Consider the following 18,981-nt stretch of genomic DNA (forward strand, 5'->3'; position numbering starts at 1 on the left):
TATGTGCCTGTCCCAAGTCAGGATCCATTCAGTGGTTGTCGTTTGTTGCTGTAAAACATATTTGTTTTCATTATTCCGTGCATAAATTGTTTTTACATTTGTCATTTTGGGGCCTTTTATAGCTATGCGGTATGGACTTTGCTCCTTATTGAAGGCCATATGGTAACATACAGTTGTTAATTTCTGTGTCATTTGGTCTATTTTGGAGTTGAATCATTGGCGATCATACTACATCTTCTTAATTTTTTTTATGAAAGTCTGGTTCTTCTTTTTAGTTATCGAAGAGTCATGCACAAACAACGGGAATATTGGAAAATAACCTTTAATACTTATTTTTTTTTATTCATTTTTGAAGAATGTAAATGAATTTTCCTTTTTTCTAAATTGCACTCATTAATTCTATATCTATTTAAAAATTTACTGAGAAAAAAGTAATCAAAATTACGGTATATAGCTCTAAGGCAGATTTGAATTTCGGGGGAGGGGGCAAGGATTTTTTTTTCTGGACAAACTTTTTTTTGGCGAAAAGACGAAAACAATTTTTTTCTTTCAATTTTAGAATTACATATAGTGGCAGCTGAGGATGAAACAAACACTTTTTTTTCTCAGGGTCAAAAACAAATATTTTTTTTCTCCAAAACCTGGAAACAAACTTTTTTCCCAAAAAAAATCCATAGCACCCCCCCCCCCCCCCCCAAAAAAAAAAAAAATCAAATGCTACATATTAAAATAGGTCATTTCTATAATTGTAAAAATACTTTATCTGAGTTATCTCCACTAATTTGGCAAAGCTGAAAACAAATTACAGCCGTAAAAATGAGAAAACACATACCAACAATCGATCAAATGTTGCTTTAAAAATGAATTAAACAATACAAGCCACAATTGTATTCAAGACAGCAAGTCTGTTGTCTGTTTTTATAGTAAACATTTACTGAATTCGTTTTTGTTCACTGAGAATATATTCCTAAGACGAGCTCAAGTATGTCAATTAATTCATAAGGCATCATGTGATAGTTGAAATTTCCCAGTGCAATCATTTTGTGTCCAACTGTGCCTTTAAAACATATCAAATGTTGTATCCACTGTCTGCTGTTCTGTAGTCTGTTAGGTCGCGGTTTTTTTTAAAACTTTAGCCTCCCACTTCGGCAATACCAAATCATAGAGGGGGGGGGGGGGGGCGGTTACCCGGGACAAACTTTTTTTTGTCAATTCATAAAAATATCGTTATAAGTAACAACTTTCTGTATTCTAAGATCTGCTATGACATCACAACATTGAATTCACCAAGGTACACTTAAGCTTTTATCTATAGATGTCTTATTAAAAATAATAATCACGGAATCTTAAAGTATTTTCTATGTTAAACATATATAATGTCTGAGATATTTTCTTATGCAAATAAGTTTAAAATTTTCATTTTTTTTTAAGATAATAGAGTAATCAGATATGTAATTTGACCCATATCTTGCGGTTCATCGATTTTCGGTAAAATCAAAGAAAAACCGGCAAGATTAACATTGTTAAATACTTTATTTATTTGTTATTCTGTTTATTTTATTATTTTGAGTTTATGCATTAAATATCAATTTCTAACATAACATGATTTTTTTTTACATTTAATAGTACTCCTTCTTGTCAAGAGTGTCATATTATAAGTTTTTAGTGCACTTAGGAGTCCTAATCAGTGTTAAGACACACTAACTTCATAAAATATTATTATATGAAATGATATATAGATTTCTGAACAAAAGAACAACCCAAATAATTACACACAAAAAAAGAACCATAGAGCATAAATCTTTAAAGATTTCTTGTTTATGAATGTTGAAAATTTGTTTCTTACTGTCAAACAGTCTCGAATTAATTTATTGATTATAAAATTCTTAAAAAAACACTTTTTCCCTGTTATGTCAACGTTTATTGGGGCCAGTTGTTATAGAAATTTAACTTCTGACACCTCTTAGCAATATTACAGGTAAACATGTGATCATCTAGCCACCTGTAATATGCATTTACCTGTAAAAATCAAACCTTTTAGAGAAAAAATACAAATATACATGTATATGATAATAAAAGGTATTTTACTTTGTAAACGATAAAGAAAACAAAACATTATTTATGTGTGGAACTTTTAAATTTTACAAGAAGCTTCAATATTCGAGGATTGAAAATTGGAAACTATGTTCCTCTTGTGTCCATTCTGTTGCACGAATAGTCCGATGCACTTTACCATCATAGTTAATACAAGGATGTGAAGTCCGAAATTTATTTTTTAAAACACCTGTTGAACATGTTTTAGAAAGGGTAACTTTTGCTTTAAGGAATTAACTTCCAAAGAAAAAAGTTGACCGCCAATCAAAATCGATTTTACAATTGGCTAGCATTTCCGGTTTTATCTAAAATTATCGAATTTACGACTTGTGTTTTAATTCACTTGGTCGAGGTTAACTATCATTGTCGAAACAATTCACCTTGTCGACTGTAAATGCATTATCAAAGAAGTAACTATCATTGTCTGCGCGCGAGTCACATTAATTAGACCATCTATGATGGTCGACCGTAAAGTATACTTTACGCCGTACATCTATAATGGTCGACCGATAATCTATCATTGTCGCCGATAAACTGTGATTATCTATTAATGTGCTTTACGCGTTCCATAGATATGAACCTACGCAGTTTTATATTATAAGACTGACCATTGAAGTAATATTACTTCCATTAATATTACTTCCATGGACTGACACACACCAGTTTGCTAACTCAGTGTGCTGGGCCAGGGTGCTGGGTGAGGTGCTGGAACTTGATATACATGTATCATTAAGTTACAGTTCTGTTAAGATTTGACTGCCTTTTTACAGGGAATTTCTATTCTTACTGTTAACAGTTAGTATATACTGTTCCTGACTTAGAATAATTCTCTGCTCAGCAACTGGTGCGTAATTAGCATTTTATTCAAATATCTTGTAGCAGTAAAAAACACAAATTAATGTATTTTTCAAATAGCTTTATTCAGCTTAATAACTATAGCGAGAAACAGCGAACATGGGGAAATAAAATGTTTTTAGTAGCCTTATTATTAAATCTCCAGGCGAGTGTGATCAAATAAAGAGGTTCTCCGTAAAACTTGGAAAATCTTATCTGATTCAGGATCAATTCATCGGTTACACTCCCCTATCACCAGTGATTCTTTGTTTTTAGCTGACATTCTGAAAAGGTGTGTAAGTGATTCGCAATTTGCATGATTAATAACAGATATCGACTCGTTACCCGGACTACTGCAAAAAACAATTATTCAGTTAACTGATTTAGATGGAAGGTAAACGGGCAGAAAGTCGCAGGACAAAAAGTCACAGGACATAAAGTCACAAATTTGATAGGACAAAAAGTCACAGGACATAAAGTCACAAATTTGATAGGACAAAAAGTCACAGGACAAAAAGTCACAAACAAATTGTTGACAATTGGTTTGAATATATATGAAAAAGATCTTGAAATATTTTCTTTTTATTACATACATTCATTTTTAATTTAAAGGGAGACTTCGCAAAAAAATCAAAAATTGATATTATGTTTATTCTGTATAAAAATGCTCAAATTCATAGATATTAAAGTTTTATTCCGCTAGATAAGCGATCACCATCGATTTTAAATTTAGAGTATCAATTCTCTGCGATCCGCCATTTTGTCTTCTTTTCCGATTAATAAAAACGATATGTCTATAAACCACAAAGAAACAAAACTACAGTAACCGATGTAGTCGTAATTGCGTGTCGATATCTTGTCAATCGTACGGTTGTTTTATCCGACTAACTAACTTGATACGAAAAATATTGTTACTTTTTTTAAATTACTATGGTCTGTTGTTTTTAAGCTGTTGATATTGGAATTAGGTGAAAAGTCAAAGTTGAAATCATAAATAAGTGTTCCGTGAAAATTGTTTTCGAAAATCTAATTTGTTCATAATTCTTTAAAGTAATAAACAAATATATTTTGATCTTCCCTCATCTGATCACCAGCATGGCTAAAGGTATTACTTCCAAAGGTATTGTGAGGGGTGTGAGGTGACACGTCCAGGTATTCAAGCGATTTCCTGTCGGGCTTGCAAGTTCATGCATCGTTTCACTTCTGCAGGTATTGATCAGTGTACACGGCTGATAACTTATAACTTATAACTTTCCATTTTGAACTATCAGATGAATAATATACAACTCTGTCTTACTTGTCATTACTAAACTCATACGCTTGTTTATAAATAACATTTCTGGTGTAAAGAATATAATTCATAAACATATAAGTAATACCCAAAAAATAAGATTTGATGAAATTAAAATCTATTTAAATATTTTTTCCAAGGGTGAATTTGGGAAAATGTAATATATAGTCATTGTCAATAGTGAAGGACAGATTGGAACAGACCAGAAATATTGATTTAAAAAAATGTACGCACTTGCCGACGATTCGTTTATACGACTGGATAGAAAGTTACGGAACTATAGCGCAATTTAAAATATATACATGTATACATTGAACATAAGAAAAAAACATCTATTTTGAATAAATAGGGGTAAAATTGTTGTAAATAGACTAGTCCACGTATGCCAACAGTATGTAATCATCGAATGTCGATAGACTATTGTATACCAGAAGAAGAAGACAACCAATTTGATTTTAATACAGGTCGATGTATAACTTTTGCTTTGGTTCATTGAAGCTGTGGACCTAGTAAAATCACAGATTTATATTTCAATAAGATTGTTCTCGAACAAAGGAAGTAATTCGTCATCACAATTGTTATATATGCCACTGGACGAACACTAATTATCCCCAGGGAATGTGAATATTTTGCTGGGAAACTTTTGAGTATCAAAGTTTCAAATTAATTTCGGGATTTATTTTCTTTCTTGGTATTCAATAACAGAAAAAAGAATAAATTACTTGTTCGCTAAATAGGGATATTCTTGTCAGATAAAAGACTTTTAGTTATATTTAAAAAATAGGGAAATATGACATTAAATTGGTTCTGTCTTTTTTTTAAACATCGTTAAAAAGATGTGTGTCTAAGGTGAACACCACAAGAACCCTGTAATACTAGTACGAGAGTATAGCATGTAAACATTCCTTCTCAATAATATGATTGTATTGGAAATCTTTTCATACAGATTGACAACTCATTGTCCGATATGCATGTAATATTTGCCACATGACGCCCATAGTTCTTTCTACCATCATCATCTTATTCTGTGATATTGCTGTAAACATCGATGGTTCACACCCAAACAAAATGGGAGTAATGGACCTTCAGAGCTTCTCCGTGTTATACACTTGTGAAATATATAGACGAAATTTCTGTATTGAAATGAATCTACATCTCACAAACAGGATTTTCAAATAACGATTGTGAGTAATCACCTTACAAACCAATATAAACGTATGGCAAGATATAACCATGAAGGAATTTAGTTTTTGTCAGACGCAAGAACTCATCACTATACATATCATAAACGTATACGTATATATATGCATACAGTTTCAAATATTAAGAACAAGCGGTCGATGTCGATAGTCTGTTTTCTAACTGTTCAGAGTTAGACATGTCACTTGTTCATTCTTGGAAGCCTTCATATTCCCCGTCTAACGATGGGACCTCTTTCTGATTGTGTTGACTATAAATGCTTGTATGGTAATTCTGTCGTTTATCTGTACAAGCGGTTGCATTTCCTCTCCTTTCCCAACAAACAAACGAACGAAACGCCACTAGGAATTGGAATTGTAATGGCTCTTATACGTCAGGAAACTTACATGTATACTAATAATGATTGTTTCAAAAACAACGATGTATGGACGAACTATTATAAATTCATCAATATCAGTTATGCATGACTAAAATATAACTTTTATTACAACTACTGTATTACTTATTTGGATTAATGACGGCTATCATGTTCAACATTGCACAAATATTATCATAGAATTTTAAAAAAAAATCCTCAAAAATCCTCAAAAGAAATAATGCCTTAGCTTAGATAAGTGATATTCTTTTCACAAAAAGTTCGTGTAAATGATTGTCAAATGAATTTAATTATGTAAGAATAAAATGTTAAAAAGAAACTAAAAAAAAATCATGCATGTTGTATGTTGTATTTTTTTGTCAATTACAGCTTTTACATTAATGCTAGCAAGACAAATCTTTGTTTGGCTTGCTTGCTTTGTTTGTATCAATGTTTGCTCAAGCATGGTTATTAGATAGGCGGGGCTTCAGCTTGTATACATCATACTTAAAATTTATTGGACGTTATGTTGGAGGTTAAGGACACTAAATTTTAAAACATCACATGATACTTATTCTCACATGTTTCCTTACCTCTAAATATACAATACAGACAGGATTCTACTTCGTCGAAATTATCTTCCTATTACGCCAGTTCATTTTCACAATCGTAGAAACGGAAGACAATTTTTTTTTTCAGAGATCCAACTTAAAGACTGTCGTCAAGCACTTTTAGTAAAATAGCTATTCAAACACACCTACTCTGATTTTGTGATCCACTGGATAGGCATTTCACTTGACCCCTATAATTTCATCTTTAAGTACTGTGATTTTTTATGTTATGAAGTCAACCTGTAGCTTTGCTATATAAAATGATGGAGTCTGAAGCGAGATGATGTATCAAATACTCTTGTTTTGTACATTTTCAAGACAAAATATTCATCTCAAACACACCCTAACATAAAAAAAGGTGAACTCGATTTTCTCTTTTCGATACAATTGTTTCCCATTTTTTGGAATATTTTCTTGAGTTGCATAATCGAAGAACAGACATGGAAATAACTGACTGAACTAATAGATTGTTATGTTATAAAAACAATATTAGGTCAATTAATGTTGAAGGCCAGTTTCTCAGCCTCATACAAGAAAAAAGTTTATATTTTTCTTTCATTGACAAATTATTGTATTTTTACAGGTGAGAAAACATGTGAGAATATTTGTCATGTGATGTTTTAAAATTAAGTGTCCTTCACCTCAGACATAACGTCCAATACAATCTAAGTATTCAAGCTGAAGCCCCGCCTATCTTAATTACCATGCTTGAGCAAACACTGATACAAACAAAGCAAGCAAGCCAAACAAAGATTTGTCTTGCTAGCATTAATGTAAAAGCTGTAAAAACTTTAAAATTGCAATAGTTTTATTAGCATTTAAACACAGCCAGATTTGAATACAAGTTAAGAAATTCCGGTAAAGTCAATGATATCAAACAGATGTACAATGGTATACCAAATTGGGTAATATTGCATTTAGTTTTTATAAAAGATTAAAACTACTATTTTTTGCTTCATATTTGAATCTTTACGCCAATTGCCGCTAAGAAAGTAATCAAAAATTGTTTCCTTTTATTTTTATACACTTTCGGAATTACGAATCTGAATTTTATTTTCAATTAATTTACACAATTTAATTATTGTATCTTTATTCTCATCGTGTATTAAATCTTAGTGTATTAACATCGTGACAGCATACTCTTTCTAATCCTTTCTGTTTATCCTTTCCAAGTAACAACATTTATACCTGTGTACGCTTGAACTCACACCTGCGGCTAAATAGCTACAAGGTAAACGAATTGACCTCAAGCCGAGAAATATACAGTGACCTTTACAAAATAATATACACACTCTGCTCACACATTAGTTGCATTGAAATGATTATCAAAACAATAACGGTAAATAGAACTGAAATATTTTCAGTTCAATATCAGTAAAAATGTTCAATAAATATTTTATGAAAAAAATCTCAACAATAATTAATTAAATTTATTCAAAAACATTTACTAGAGATAATTTTATAGGAGTTTAATTCAATCAATACAAAACGGTATATGCATATTCATTTTCGTTCATTCTTATATTGTGGTTCATAACTTTCGTCAGCTGTGTGCTTTTAATTACGTATATTGTCGATAAGCTATAAGAGTTAAACAGATTTTATTTTTTCCCAGAATTCAATAAATCGGGCTAATACGTCACGACCCACTCGAGAATTCAACCAAAAAAGTTACAAATACTTGATTTTCTCCGTTATTAGAAGGAATATAAATTTAAAACTTTGCAAATGTGTTTTTTATGTTAAGATGAACATAATTAGATGATAAGTAAAAAATTGCGGAATTTCCCTTTAAGGAAATTGCTCATAAAGCTTGATAAACATGATAAATGGAAATGTATTAGATTTTAATCTTGCAAAGGATATATTTATGGAGCCATATTTATTGGCAAATTGAAGCCATTTAAGTACCAAGCCACTTTGACATTTTGTTTTCATAACAATTATTTGATTATTATTGATATTTATTGAATAAATTTTAATTACTAAGTTGCTTCTTTATAAAACTTCAAGAAAAATACAAAAAAAGTGTTTTCTTGTTCAAAGAAAAATAATCTCTAAACTGAATTGTGACTTTTTGTCTGTGACTTGTTGACCGTGACTTTTTGTCCTGTGACTTTCTGTCCTACATTCAGATTGAATAGAGGTTTGCTTGACCCCGTCTCCCTCTTTCTGAGACTACAGTGATGAACTTAATGTTTTATGTATTGTGCTTGTCATATATGTATGTTGGATAAAAGCTCTAGAGCTTATGTTGTATTGTATGTATAACCAACTTTAAAAATTTTAAAATCTTTTTTGTTAGCCCGTAACAACTAACAAGTAAGATTTAGGTTTCTTCTTTTTGTAATACAAACAATTATTACGCCTTGAAAGGATTTTTTTTTACTATGACGGCGTCCAAGAAAAAAGTTGAAATAGCTAATGTAACGGTACCCAAATTGCACCTATTTAGCAAAACTAGCAGCAAAAATCTTACAAGATTTTCTAGAGACTAAACAATTTGTTTTTTTATGATTTGATACTAAGCACATCTTGCAACATAGGTAAAACTATTTAGATATGCACAAAACGTTCACAGTATCTATCAACAGATGAAGTATTTACTGAAAAAGCAAAATGTACTGAAACGTCGCCATGCGACGTCATCAAAACGTCATCTTTTTAAAATGAGCAAATACAATATGTTACAAATATCCATTTAAAAAATAATGAAGAGTAAGCATGGACTAATATCCAATTGTTCAAAATATTTAAAGAAATTAAACAAAAGCTCTGTTATTAGACTTTTGACTATGTGAATTTAAGTGCCAGTCTGCCTAAGAATCAGGCAGTGGTGAAAACATGACCAAAAAAACCCACCCTATTTGACATTGATTTCAGTTCATAATATGTAGTTATGTAAAAAAATAACATTCATTCATTTCCATTTTCTGTTCTGGTAATAGAAGATACAATTTGGTTGAAATGCACTAGAAATTAATGAATAAGGGGAGATAACTCTGTAATTTGCTATCATTCTAACCAATTTTCCAACCAAGTTATTTGATATTACCAGACAAACACAAACGAAAGACTAATACTTTTTAACTCAGGATGATGGTTAGTATTAAATAGCAGGATTAGCCCAATGGGTTTTTTCTAATCATGTTTTAATTTTTACCTAAATTGCCTGATTCTTACAAAGACTGGCACTTAAGCATGGAAGCAATTTGGGTACTCCTAATTTCAGAATCATTGATGGTTTGGAGGTCAGTTTAGACCAATTTTTCTATGATTCCATATGGAATAAAAATCAAATTGGTGTATCTTTATAATAAAGAAGGATAGGGCTACAAAATAAACACAGAATGGACATTTTTGTTTTCATCATAAAAAAACGTAGATGAAAAAACTGTCAAAATAGGTGCAATTTGGGTACCGTCACGTTAGACACTAACTTTATATTGGACCCTAGTAGCTTTATATGTGCTTGTGGTTGCAAATGTAAATGCATGGATGCCTGCTACACTAGAATACATAACAAGGAAAATTTGCTTTGCTCTTCATGGACTACGAACTCGTATTCATAATTAAAACCTTCTGCCAAGCAAGCGTAAGGGTCTTTGACAGTAACCAACACTCATCTCACGAGGCGTACCTAGTATGTTTTTTTAGGTATATATATATATATATATATATATATATATAACTCGTCTAAACATCAACCCAACAATGTTAGATCTGTAAATTTGCTTTCGCAAATTTTTGGTTCTTCCCTCGCCGGGATTCGAACCCATGCTACTGTGATATCGTGACACCAAATCGCCTGCACTGCAGCCGTCCCGCTAGACCACACGACCACCTGGGCTCTCAAAAAAAAAGAGCTTTCGCTGGCCATGTGTTACCTTTCCACGTCAGTTTTAATCTAGCGGCGTACTACAGTACATGATATATAAGGCATGAAGATGTTATTGTTACAGATCAGCTAAATTATCTATAGTAAAGGATCCTACAAATTAATGTAAGATACAGTCACAGAAAATAATTATATTCATAAGTACGTCTGAGTCAGTGACAACCCTACAACAGATGTATCCATCGGATCGCCATCAATGATGGTGATACATGGCTGTGTACATAATATAACCATTTATTCGTCATTGTGCGAAGTGCTCCTTTGAAGGAGGGATTTTCTAAACCAGAACAGAACAGAATAGCCATGCAAGACTTCATTATCATTTGGACTAATATTATGGCACATTTTGTCTTACCACAGGGATTTGTGTCAATTTATCTGGTTTTCTATGCTCTGACCTCATTTTCATGGTTCAGTGGTTATTGTTAAGTTTTTGTGTTTTGGTCGGGTTTTCTAATATTGTATGCAACATGTCAAGTATATTTGTTGTATGAAATTTTTTAGGGATGTACATGTTAGACTGGCATGTTTTAGCCATGCAAGACTTCATTATCATTTGGACTAATATTATGGCACATTTTGTCTTACCACAGGGATTTGTGTCAATTTATCTGGTTTTCTATGCTCTGACCTCATTTTCATGGTTCAGTGGTTATTGTTAAGTTTTTGTGTTTTGGTCGGGTTTTCTAATATTGTATGCAACATGTCAAGTATATTTGTTGTATGAAAATGTTTAGGGATGTACATGTTAGACTGGCATGTTTTATTCAATCTTGACCTCATTTTTATGGTTCATTGCTTAATGTTACTTTTTTGTTTTTTTGGCCAGTTTCTCTATTTTCTTATTTTCAAATTAGCAAAAGGTCAACTAGGTGCATATGTCTGACTGAGAAGTTTCATCTTACTTTATTTTCATATTACATAGGACAATATGAAAAAAGAAGATGGGGTATGATTGGACAACTCCCCATGAGAGACCAAATGAAACAGAAATTAACAACTCAAGGTCACCCTACAGCCTTAACAATGAACAAATTTGAAAAAGAAGATGTGGTATGATTGCCAATGAGACAACTGTCCACAAGAGACCAAAATGACTAAGACATTAACAACTAAATGTCACCGTACGGCCTTCAACAATGAGCAATGCCCATACCGCATAGTCAGCTATAAAAGGCCCCGATAAGACAATGTAAAACAATTCAAACGAGAAAACTAATGGCCTTATTCATATAAATAAATGAACGAAAAACAAATATGTAACACATAAACAAACGACAACCACTGAATTACAGGCTCCTGACTTGGGACAGGCACATACATAAATAATGTGGCAGGGTTAAACATGTTGGCGGGATCCAACCCCCCCCCTAACCTGTGACAGTGGTATAACAGTACAACATAAAAATAAACTATAAAAATCAGTTGAAAAAGGCTTAACTCATCAGATGGACAAAAATACAAGTGGACGTGGCCAGGTACTTATACATCCCTACACAAAAAGACACAATGAACAGATCTGAGAGTACTCCCAGTTATACTGCATTATAAAGTCAGCTATAAAAGGTCCAGAAATGACAATGAAAACAATTCAAACCAGAAAACTAACAACCTAATTTATGTACAAAAAAAGGAAAACAGTTAAATGTTACACATAAACAAAGGACAATCACTGAATTATAGGCTCCTGACTTGGAACAGGCACATATATTATGAATGTGGCAGGGTATAAGGAACTATGAAAATGTTTAGTTTTTATACGACCGCAAAATTGGAAAATTTTTCGTCGTATATTGCTATCACGTTGGCGTCGTCGTCGTCGTCGTCGTCCGAATACTTTTAGTTTTCGCACTCTAACTTTAGTAAAAGTGAATAGAAATCTATGAAATTTTAACACAAGGTTTATGACCACAAAAGGAAGGTTGGGATTGATTGTGGGAGTTTTGGTCCCAACATTTTAGGAATTAGGGGCCAAAAAGGGCCCAAATAAGCATTTTCTTGGTTTTCGCACTATAACTTTAGTTGAAGTTAATAGAAATCTATGAAATTTTGACACAAGGTTTATGACCACAAAAGAAAGGTTGGGATTGATTTTGGGAGTTTTGGTTCCAACAGTTTAGGAATTAGGGGCCAAAAAAGGGCCCAAATAAGCATTATTCTTGGTTTTTGCACAATAACTTTAGTTTAAGTAAATAGAAATCAATGAAATTTAAACACAATGTTTATGACCACAAAAGGAAGGTTGGTATTGATTTTGGGAGTTTTGGTCCCAACAGTATAGGAATAAAGGGCCCAAAGGGTCCAAAATTAAACTTTGTTTGATTTCATCAAAAATTGAATAATTGGGGTTCTTTGATATGCCGAATCTAACTGTGTATGTAGATTCTTAATTTTTGGTCCCGTTTTCAAATTGGTCTACATTAAGGTCCAAAGGGTCCAAAATTAAACTTAGTTTGATTTTAACAAAAATTGAATCCTTGGGGTTCTTTGATATGCTGAATCTAAAAATGTACTTAGATTTTTTATTATTGGCCCAGTTTTCAAGTTGGTCCAAATCGGGGTCCAAAATTAAACTTTGTTTGATTTCATCAAAAATTGAATAATTGGGGTTCTTTGATATGCCAAATCTAACTGTGTATGTAGATTCTTAATTTTTGGTCCCGTTTTAAAATTGGTCTACATTAAAGTCCAAAGGGTCCAAAATTAAACTAATTTTGATTTTAACAAAAAATGAATTCTTGGGCCTCTTTGATATGCTGAATCTAAACATGTACTTAGATTTTTGATTATGGGCCCAGTTTTCAAGTTGGTCCAAATCAGGATCCAAAATTATTATATTAAGTATTGTGCAATAGCAAGAAATTTTCAATTGCACAGTATTCAGCAATAGCAAGAAATCTTCAATTGTAAAGTATTGTGCAATAGCAAGAAATCTTCAATTGCACAGTATTGTGCAATAGCAAATATTTTCAATTGCACAGTATTGCACAATAGCAAGAAATATCTAATTGCACAATATTGTGCAATAGCAAGAAATTCCAATTGGATTTCAATTGGAGTTATCTTTCTTTGTCCAGAATAGTAGTTGAATCAACTTAAATCATTGTTTTATACAATATACAATGTATTCACTTTTACTACCAACTGATAGATTAAAACAATCTTTACCATTCAGTAATAACAAGCACTTTTTTTACAATTTAATATTTTATGATGTATTTAAATGAGTAGTTATTGTTGCAAACTTCATTAGAAATTTGAATTGAGATCAGTTTTGAAATAAGGGAAAGGGGGATGTGAAAAAAAAATTGGGGGGTCAATTTTTTTCATTTCAGATTTCATAAATAAAAAGAAAATTTCTTCAAACATTTTTTTGAGAGGATTAATATTCAACAGCATAGTGAATTGTTCAAAGGCAAACATATTTTTTTTAAGTTCATTAGACCACATTCATTCTGTGTCAGAAACCTATGCTGTGTCAACTATTTAATCACAATCCAAATTTAGAGCTGAATCCAGCTTGAATGTTGTGTCCATACTTGCCCCAACCGTTCAGGGTTCAACCTCTGCGGTCGTATAAAGCTGCGCCCTGCGGAGCATCTGGTTGTGGTTTGGTTTATTTTCCGGATACTATAAGCAATAAGGCCACTTTATTTAGTGAACGGAATGATTGTAAGATGCACATGTCTGTCTGTCATATTTTATATGACCGTGACCTCATTTTCATTGGTCAATGAAACACTGCTTTGTTTATCATAATTATGCTTAAAGTTACAGGTAGATTATATTTGTAGGATATGTAACAATTGTAAGATGTGCATGTCTCTCTGGCAGATTCATAAAACCATGACCGCATTTTATGGTTTTTTGGTCAATGCTAAGTTTTCTTGGTTTTGTCATTTTATCAGATATTATAAGCATAGGTCTACTTGTTGTACGGAATGAATGCAAGGTGTCATATAAAAAAAGAAGATGTCTGTTTGCCAAGGTTAATTTTACTAAGACCTCATTTTCATAAAACAATGATAATATTAAACAGCAAGAATGAGGATCAAGTCGAAGTTATATACAAATGAGGCAAAATTTTCAGTTGCCTACTTTTTATGTATTAGTAGTTTTTTTTTGTCATTAAATGATATTGTTTACCCTTTTATGTGTAGGGCAAGAATATTGAAGATAAAGGGAAACTATAAACAGGAGAAATTATCAACAAACATAGATTTACAAAGGTCAACAAAGCCTAAATGGTAAGTCCACTGTTAAAAAAAGTTTTAGCCCTTAAGTAATGATTAAATATTTATTAAAATAAGATGTGGTACAATAAATGAGAAAACTATCCATCAGAGTTCAATTAAGTGGATGTAACCATTGTAATTACTTATTAGAGGCCAGTGATGACCTGTTAGTAATGAAAAAACTCATACCCTATACATGATATTGTAATTTATAGAAGACAACGCTAACAAAATTTGAAACGAAGCATCAATTCAAACTTCAAATATACCAGACTAATTTATAAAAAAACAAAATATTATGAAAAACAAAAATGATGGATATGAAACAACATCAACCACTGAACTATGTACAAGCTCCTGATATTGGACAGGCATATTATTGCTGGGTTGATATAAAAATAAGAAGCAGTCTGATTTCAAATAAGACTTTTCTCCAATAGACATCAAATGACATTTAAGGAGGCTCGAGGGTATACAAATTTCAGAAAAATATTAAATATTTTTTTTTCATAACTAATTTTATTTATAACTTTATTAGTTTTTACTTTATCATATGGTACAGAAATCATTCTAAAAAATCAATTCGTTTTGGCCCCAGCACAACATTTGAACAAATTGTAAAAATTTGTTGCAATGGGCTTATGTTCTTATGTTGTACTGTTATACCACTGTCCAAGGTAAGGGGGAGGGTTGGGATCCCGCTAACATGTTTAACCCCGCCACATTATTAATGTATGTGCCTGTCCCAAGTCAGGAGCCTGTAATTCAGTGGTTGACGTTTGTTTATATGTTACATATTTGTTTTTCTTTCATTTTTTTACAAAAATAAGGCCGTTAGTTTTCTCGTTTGAATTTTTTTACATTGTCTTATCGGGGCCTTTCATAGCTGACTATGCGGTATGGGCTTTGCTCATTGTTGAAGGCGGTACAGTGACGTTAAGTTGTTAATGTCTGTCATTTTGGTCTTTTGTGGATAGTTGTCTCATTGGCAATCATACCACATCTTCTTTTTTATATTAACTCAAAAGACTGCAACAAGGAACCAAACAATAACCAGTAATATGTAAATCATAGACACAAAGCACTGAAATAAGAGTACTAACAATAGATATTTAAATGAAAATTTATTAAAATGTTCATAAACATGATAAAATAGCCATTTTTCTTCACTGATAATTTTTGAGTTTTGTGTATTTGTAGGTCAGACATCTCGGTTTTCATGGTCATCATTCAACAGATCAATACTTAACAGAAAACTTGGAAGATGATATTTTTCTCAATAGTGCAACTTTTTTTATTAATTTGAAATGGAACGTTTTTTTCCTACATTAAATAGAAAAAGGAAATTTCAACATAATGACTATAAACAAAAAGGAGTCATACCATCACAATCATAGATGCTCAAGAACTTGACCATGTAAATGCAACAATGTAATTATCAATTGAAAGAAGGAACGAATGAAAAAAATATTAGTATGTTGTTGTCCAAATAAACCTGCTTTGTCTTCTCATTTGAATCGCTCCATCCAATAAAGATGTACGGAGGAAGATCTTTGAAGAACAGATTGAAAAATGTTTTGTCTAAGAATTGCGGGAATATTCTAGTGGATGAAATAATTTATTGACTTGACTCTTATATAGTGGACTGAATAATTGTACATAGCAAGCAGCGAAAAAGAAAACTAAAACTTTAACACAAAAAGTGTTTAAATTATAAATTTGCAAATATAACTTAGCACAATATTATGTACACCACAAAGGTATATAATTCAAATTGTTTGCATATTCATGTATTGCAATGAAACTATAACAAAGAAAACCTTACTTCATGAAAAGAGTAAACTATTCAGTCAGAATATGAAATATTTTTTTCAGTTCTATTTTTCATTATAAAATAAACAAGACAAAGATTTCAAAACAATATTTTTTTATTTATTTAAACATGTCATCATTTTGTTTCAGTGAAAGAACTTTACTCTTTGACCTTAAATTTTATTAAACATTCCAAAATCAGAATTATAATCTTTATTGTCATATTAACAATTAAAAACATGTTTGTGACAAAATGAAAAAAAAATTATATTTATATATAAAAAATATAAAAAAACTTGTATACAATTAAAACTTTTTACTTCCAAACAGCATTCATTGCAACATACACATACTGTATATTTATATCTATATATTTATAATTTGAATCCCATAGGATTTTATTTTGTCCCATCGGATATTAAAAATCCGATTTTTTTTGTCCCATGGGACTACAATTATCCCATGGGACAACAAAAAATCCCATGGGATTTAACCAAAATCCCATGGGATTTTGCCCTGTCCCATGGGATATTGAAAATCCCATGTTTTTATAAATCAAATAGCAAAATAAATATAATAGTAACAGTAGAAAACAAATGAAATTATTGAATCCCATGTAATTCCGCACATTTTGGTTATATACATGACACTGTAGCTCTTATTTGAGGCGGCGGCGGATTTGCAAATGAGTGTTTTGCAAATTTAAAGTGTCCAGTGTTATAAGGTAGTTGGTTTGTTTTCCGCCATCTTGGATTGTATTATAGCATTTATAGCAGAAAAAAATCGGTTTATATCTTAGTTGACATGTGGACATTTTTAAAGAAGAATGTCATACATGACCCATCATCTGAATGAAAATGAAATAGTGTATTACATCACATTGTTATTTAGTTTAGAGAAGATAACTTAGGATAAAATTACTTTTATACTGATATGTGTTATGAACTTACCTTTTATGTGTTGTTACCCTAATCTTTATATTTAATTAATTCGAAAGTTCATAATAATTGCTTGGTCTAGGAAGGATATACTCGCATGGGAAAGATGTTTAATAAGGAAATTAAAAACTTTGACACCATATGGTATCTACTTCACACAGTGATTTTCATTTCGGTTATATTTAATATTATTACGCAGTTGATATGTACAGTACTCTGAAGAGTAGAAGCCCCATTTTGTTTTTTCAAGAATTTTACTTTCTTAATCTTTAAAATACCCTCATAATAATGATTTTAAAGTTAAATATTATTTCACTTTGACTTATACACGGCCGACACTCGGCTAACCGAGAGATTGGTCGGTTAATCTATATAATAGTATGTGGCTATATGGGCGATTGGTCTGTTAATCGGGTTGGTTATACGTCTGTTAAGAGTAAAACGCACAATTTAATGTTAAACTCTATTTAAAATACAGATTTTTGGCATATTATAAGAACCAAATCAAAAAAAAGAAAAGTGTCTGACAAAATGATATCTATCATAGAACAGTTTTCACCTGTAAAAACATTTCATAGTCTGAACAGTTTTCAGTAAAACTAAAAGGCGTCGCGCAAGTATGTTTTATTTATGCTTATACGCATAGCAATTTTTTTAATAAAAGGCGAAACAAACAATTTTAGATATCATTTAAAGGACACAAAATAGTACTTTGGTTCTAAAAAATAAATTGACATTAGTAAATATTTCATAATTGTAATATAACGTGAATAATACCTCGTTTTAGTGAAAATTATGGGAATACAGTTTGTTAATGGGTTGGACAATTGAAATTATGTCAGTTAAGAGTTATTTAGCCACGATAATAGTTTTGCTACCTTTATATTTTCCCATTGAAAAAGTTAAGAATGAGATGTACTTGAGTAAAAAAAAATTGAAACTGAATACGGTGCAACAGTATCCTTCTAGTAAGAGCATTTTTATTTTGACTTTCTTTGCATTTTATGGAAGGATGTATCTATAGATTGGCCGCTGGAATATGCATGCATTTATTATTAACGTTTTCAATCAGACTTTTTGTGTGTGTTCAGAGTAGCACGTTCTCAAATCCGACTGAAAGTGTCTTTCTAATACAGCACTGGGTACATATAACGTGTTGTCGTTCTCATATGCACCTAATTTTTGTCACTGGACGTGAATCCTAATTCGTCAGAATCATCCAATTGATTCTTTTCTTCTTTTACTTAATCATATTAATCATATGTTGTTAATAAATCATTCTAAAGAAGTAAGTGGAAAGAAGCGAATGCAGCAACATAAGATTATCTTAAGTTTTAACTCATTTCATTCCATTTCTAGCTATAGGAAGATGTGGTGTGAGTGCCAATGAGACAACTCTCCATCCAAAAAACAATTTAAAAAAAAGCAAATCATTATAGGTCAATGTACGGCCTTCAACACGGAGGCTTGGCTCACACCGAACATCAAGCTATAAAGGGCCCCACCATTACTAGTGTAAAACCATTCAAACGGGAAAACCAACGGTCTAATTCCTTTCTACATAAGTGCAGAGGAGAACTACACATGTAAACTTCTAGTATTTGTCACCAATATGAGTACATCGCAATCCGTTACTGTTTCAACACTCAGGGGTTTCATGTCTGTATTCTTAAAAACATATTATTTGTTCTCTCTATTTTTAGCAATGCATCA

Source organism: Mytilus edulis, chromosome 2, assembly GCF_963676685.1.
Source record: "Mytilus edulis chromosome 2, xbMytEdul2.2, whole genome shotgun sequence".
In the NCBI taxonomy this organism is placed as follows: Eukaryota; Metazoa; Mollusca; class Bivalvia; order Mytilida; family Mytilidae; genus Mytilus; species Mytilus edulis.